At 53.4% G+C, this 5000-nt stretch overlaps 1 non-coding gene across 1 annotated transcript in view; it reads right to left on the reverse strand.

Moving 5' to 3' along the window:
• LOC126453480 (small subunit ribosomal RNA) overlaps positions 1 to 1392 on the reverse strand; it is a 1910-nt gene extending 518 nt beyond the window's left edge. The window contains exon 1 of the ribosomal RNA XR_007584891.1: positions 1 to 1392. This exon is cut by the window's left edge and continues 518 nt beyond it. This is a non-coding gene — a ribosomal RNA (small subunit ribosomal RNA).
• Between the last annotated feature and the right edge of the window lie 3608 nt (positions 1393 to 5000).

The raw sequence follows: 5000 nt of genomic DNA on the forward strand, positions 1-5000 counted from the left end.
ACCAACTAAGAACGGCCATGCACCACCACCCACCGAATCAAGAAAGAGCTATCAATCTGTCAATCCTTCCGGTGTCCGGGCCTGGTGAGGTTTCCCGTGTTGAGTCAAATTAAGCCGCAGGCTCCACTCCTGGTGGTGCCCTTCCGTCAATTCCTTTAAGTTTCAGCTTTGCAACCATACTTCCCCCGGAACCCAAAAGCTTTGGTTTCCCGGAGGCTGCCCGCCGAGTCATCGGAGGAACTGCGGCGGATCGCTGGCTGGCATCGTTTATGGTTAGAACTAGGGCGGTATCTGATCGCCTTCGAACCTCTAACTTTCGTTCTTGATTAATGAAAACATACTTGGCAAATGCTTTCGCTTCTGTTCGTCTTGCGACGATCCAAGAATTTCACCTCTAACGTCGCAATACGAATGCCCCCGCCTGTCCCTATTAATCATTACCTCGGGTTCCGAAAACCAACAAAATAGAACCGAGGTCCTATTCCATTATTCCATGCACACAGTATTCAGGCGGGCTTGCCTGCTTTAAGCACTCTAATTTGTTCAAAGTAAACGTGCCGGCCCACCGAGACACTCACTCAAGAGCACCCTGGTAGGATTGCAACGGGGTCCGCCTCGGGACGCACGAGCACGCACGAGGCGCGTCGCACGCCTTCAGCTCGCCCCACCGGCAGGACGTCCCACGATACATGCCAGTTAAACACCGACGGGCGGTGAACCAACAGCGTGGGACACAAATCCAACTACGAGCTTTTTAACCGCAACAACTTTAATATACGCTATTGGAGCTGGAATTACCGCGGCTGCTGGCACCAGACTTGCCCTCCAATAGATACTCGTTAAAGGATTTAAAGTGTACTCATTCCGATTACGGGGCCTCGGATGAGTCCCGTATCGTTATTTTTCGTCACTACCTCCCCGTGCCGGGAGTGGGTAATTTGCGCGCCTGCTGCCTTCCTTGGATGTGGTAGCCGTTTCTCAGGCTCCCTCTCCGGAATCGAACCCTGATTCCCCGTTACCCGTTACAACCATGGTAGGCGCAGAACCTACCATCGACAGTTGATAAGGCAGACATTTGAAAGATGCGTCGCCGGTACGAGGACCGTGCGATCAGCCCAAAGTTATTCAGAGTCACCAAGGCAAACGGACCGGACGAGCCGACCGATTGGTTTTGATCTAATAAAAGCGTCCCTTCCATCTCTGGTCGGGACTCTGTTTGCATGTATTAGCTCTAGAATTACCACAGTTATCCAAGTAACGTGGGTACGATCTAAGGAACCATAACTGATTTAATGAGCCATTCGCGGTTTCACCTTAATGCGGCTTGTACTGAGACATGCATGGCTTAATCTTTGAGACAAGCATATGACTACTGGCAGGATCAACCAGGGAGCTGCGTCAACTAGAGCTGAGCAGCCGGCCGCCCGGGAGTGTGTCCCGGGGGCCCGCGCGAACACGCAAGCGTCCGCTCAATTATTCTGCAAACAGGAGGAGGCTGAGCTCCCCTGCACAATACACCTCGAAACCCTCTCAGGTCCCGGCGGCGCGCAGCGCCGTCCTAAGTACTTGGTCGGGTTCGAGAGAGGCGCAATCGCCCGGAGTTTGGCGAGTAGACGCTTTAGGTGCGACCACCCGTGCTCCCAACTGAGCTTGCCGCTGCCGACAGAGGCCCGGGAGCGTGCTGTCGTGGCATTGCCGGCGGGAGACAACACGCGCCACCTACGGTGGCCGGCAGCTCCAACGCCAGCGCCACAGAAGGACAAAAGCCCCACTTGGGTGCCGAAGCGAACTCTCCCAGCACAGCGCACGCGCCAACACGTCCGCACAGCTGCGATACAATCCACCTGCGAGAACCGCAGAGGCGACCGAGCAGCAGACGGCGTCGCGGCGCCGAGCGCCGGGCGGCGGCGCATCCTCAGCGCACACAGTCCTCAATCGGACCAGCACACTGCAGATGTCCACCGCGCTTCGCACCGGGCCCGCGAGGACCTACTTTGGCCGCACGGCGCCGCGTGCAGGGTGCGCCGGCGCGCAGCTACGCCGCCTGCCGCCTCCGTCGGCCGGCGCGCCTGCCACTGGCCGCCCCCACCAGCCGGCTGTAGCGCGTGCGCCCACGCACCGCGCGGCCAGCACGCCGGGAGGCCCCCCCTCACCGGCCGGGGACGGTCCCACCCAGCCACCGCCGCGTATCGCTTCACACCCACATGCCATTCACGTTCGTGGGCATGGTGGGTATCGCTGAAACAACCGGTTGGTAGCTCAACCGATCGTCGCCATCACTGATTCACCTCTAGCGAGAACAACCGCACCACAACGGTTTACCAGTTCTTCATTTGCGTAACGTCACCAGCAAACGTAGACGTCCATCGCCATTTGCAAATTCAACGATTGTTGCATGCCTGTGTCAGGTGTCACGACACACTATGTCTGCCCACATACACGCAACAACATGTGCACGCTTCGCGAACACGTGGAAGGTGGCCCCCGTACGTATGCGATGTCCATTGCGCGAACGACTGTCAACCGGCCTCTGTCGCATGTCGCAGATGTGGAACGCAGTGCACCATGCTATCACGGTGTGTGAGAAGAGACGACTACGTCTGACAACACGCGCCACTACATCAACAGACGGCTCATGCCGATCGCCATCCACGGCATACCATACTGCAATCCAGCTCTTATAGGGAGACGACATGTAGCTGAGTGCACAATATTTGGACCGTATGGTTCGCCGTTGTTGGCGCAGTCGTGGTACGGTCACACATGTACCACGATGTATCATTCAGTACATGAGGACCAATGTGCAGTACAGTGTGTGATTTGGACGTACAACATCAGCGGACAGTTGACACAAGCCGTACCACAACGTAGGCTGTGCTTCGCCATGCGAATGCCAATGAACAACTGCGAAGGGCATTGAGCATGTACGTCCTGCTGCCATCCGCATTACAGTGTATAGCTGCAAGGTGTTTAACATGAAGCGATACTCTGGGGACCGGGCAGTGCGAGTAGCAAACTATATTGCGGGGGTTGCAGTTAGGCAACACTACACTAATTTAACGCGTCGTATGACAATTACAGAGCAGGTTAAGGCCCAACGTGTGTTGGGTTAAGGCCCAACGTGTGTTGGGTTAAGGCCCAACGTGTGTTGGGTTAAGGCCCAACGTGTGTTGGGTTAAGGCCCAACGTGTGTTGGGTTAAGGCCCAACGTGTGTTGGGTTAAGGCCCAACGTGTGTTGGGTTAAGGCCCAACGTGTGTTGGGTTAAGGCCCAACGTGTGTTGGGTTAAGGCCCAACGTGTGTTGGGTTAAGGCCCAACGTGTGTTGGGTTAAGGCCCAACGTGTGTTGGGTTAAGGCCCAACGTGTGTTGGGTTAAGGCCCAACGTGTGTTGGGTTAAGGCGCAACGTGTGTTGGGTTAAGGCGCAACGTGTGTTGGGTTAAGGCGCAACGTGTGTTGGGTTAAGGCGCAACGTGTGTTGGGTTAAGGCGCAACATAGGTTAGGTTAAGGCGCAACATAGGTTAGGTTAAGGCGCAACATAGGTTAGGTTAAGGCGCAACATAGGTTAGGTTAAGGCGCAACATAGGTTAGGTTAAGGCGCAACATAGGTTAGGTTAAGGCGCAACATAGGTTAGGTTAAGGCGCAACATAGGTTAGGTTAAGGCGCAACATAGGTTAGGTTAAGGCGCAACATAGGTTAGGTTAAGGTACAATATAGGTTAGGTTAAGGTACAATATAGGGTAGGTTAAGGCGCAACATAGGTTAGGTTAAGGCACAACACGGGTTAGGTTAAGGCACAACACGGGTTAGGTTAAGGCACAACACGGGTTAGGTTAAGGCACAACACGGGTTAGGTTAAGGCACAACACGGGTTAGGTTAAGGCAGAATACGGGTTAGGTTAAGGCACAATACGGGTTAGGTTAAGGCACAATACGGGTTAGGTTAAGGCACAATACGGGTTAGGTTAAGGCAGAATACGGGTTAGGTTAAGGCACAATACGGGTTAGGTTAAGGCAGAATACGGGTTAGGTTAAGGCACAATACGGGTTAGGTTAAGGCACAATACGGGTTAGGTTAAGGCACAATACGGGTTAGGTTAAGGCACAATACGGGTTAGGTTAAGGCACAATACGGGTTAGGTTAAGGCACAATACGGGTTAGGTTAAGGCACAATACGGGTTAGGTTAAGGCACAATACGGGTTAGGTTAAGGCACAATACGGGTTAGGTTAAGGCACAATACGGGTTAGGTTAAGGCACAATACGGGTTAGGTTAAGGCACAATACGGGTTAGGTTAAGGCACAATACGGGTTAGGTTAAGGCACAATACGGGTTAGGTTAAGGCACAATACGGGTTAGGTTAAGGCACAATACGGGTTAGGTTAAGGCACAATACGGGTTAGGTTAAGGCACAATATGGGTTAGGTTAAGGCACAATATGGGTTAGGTTAAGGCACAATATGGGTTAGGTTAAGGCACAATATGGGTTAGGTTAAGGCACAATATGGGTTAGGTTAAGGCACAATATGGGTTAGGTTAAGGTACACATTGTTGTAAGGAAAGGTGTTTTGGGGGGGGGGGGCGGCAGTTTGTTGATTGTGATTATCGTAAGTAAATGACTGCGGCATCATCTGATTTGCCACGTCAGGGTGCACCTTTGGCTCATAACAGGCGGCGCTCTGATTCCATGCTTGTGGCAGACCTGTGTCTTTCATTCCTGCCATTGTTTGTGTGGTGTGACAGGAGGCAGTATTGTGATGTTGGGTGCACCCCTGTGTGGGACATGTGTGGGTGTTGGTGGCTTAGCTGAGCAATGGTGGTTGTCGGAAGGGTGGGATATTCTGTTTTCCGAGTGGACCTCCCGGTCTGGTTATGATAGTGTGGATTGTCTAATGTGGCAGAGAGGATGCACTGGGTGTTGTTCCATGCTGGTGCTTACATATCGTCTGCGTGCCTGTTACAGGCAGAGAGTAGTGCGTGATAAGAGTGTCTGGCTG

Source organism: Schistocerca serialis, unplaced genomic scaffold (assembly GCF_023864345.2).
Source record: "Schistocerca serialis cubense isolate TAMUIC-IGC-003099 unplaced genomic scaffold, iqSchSeri2.2 HiC_scaffold_947, whole genome shotgun sequence".
NCBI classification, from domain to species: domain Eukaryota; kingdom Metazoa; phylum Arthropoda; class Insecta; order Orthoptera; family Acrididae; genus Schistocerca; species Schistocerca serialis.